Below are 786 nucleotides of genomic sequence, written 5' to 3' on the forward strand. Positions count from 1 at the left end.
TGAGAAGTGACAATTTTCTGCCGTAGTTTTGAAATTCAGAACTATTGAGATTCTGAAGTTCTGAAATTCTGAGGTTTTGAGGCCCTGAAATTCTGAAATTTTGAAGTTCTGAAATTCTGAGATTCTGAAATTCGGAAGTTCTCAGATTTTCAGTTTCTGAAGTTCCGAAATTCTCAGATTCCGAAATACTGAAATTCCAAAGTTCTGAAATTCTAAGAATTCTGAGATTTTCAAGCTCTGGAATGCAGGAATTCAGAAACTCCTTCAAAAAATTGTACCCCCGAATCACAAGCGTTGTACCCCTGTTTGAAATGGGTTGTACTCCAGAATCATTAATAGTTTTCACCCCAAATTTTTGAACCTACTAATTTTGTACCCCCGAATCACCAATTTTGTACCCCTAAATCAGTTGTACCCCCTTGTACCCCCCAAATTTTTTGCCAAGTATAGGATTAGGCCGAAAGCCTTGTTTCTTTTGGTAGTATGGGAGACTCTGTGGTAAGAAGTAGTATAAGAGACCTTGGTAGTAAAAGAGACTTGGTAGTATGAGAGACACATTGAAAAAAAGTAGTATAAGAGACAGTGGTAGTAAAAGAGTCTCGGTAGTATAAGAGACACATTGGAAAAAAGTAGTATAAGAGACAGTGGTAGTAAAAGAGACTCGGTAGTATAAGAGAAAAGTAGTATAAGAGATGGTTGTATAAGAGAATTTGCCGAAATCTCCGAATATCTTGCAATAGGCAATTTTTCTTCAATCAGCCAAATGTTTATGAATTATGAATGAGA

Source organism: Caenorhabditis briggsae (assembly GCF_000004555.2).
Source record: "Caenorhabditis briggsae complete genome, chrX, whole genome shotgun sequence".
NCBI lineage: Eukaryota > Metazoa > Nematoda > Chromadorea > Rhabditida > Rhabditidae > Caenorhabditis > Caenorhabditis briggsae.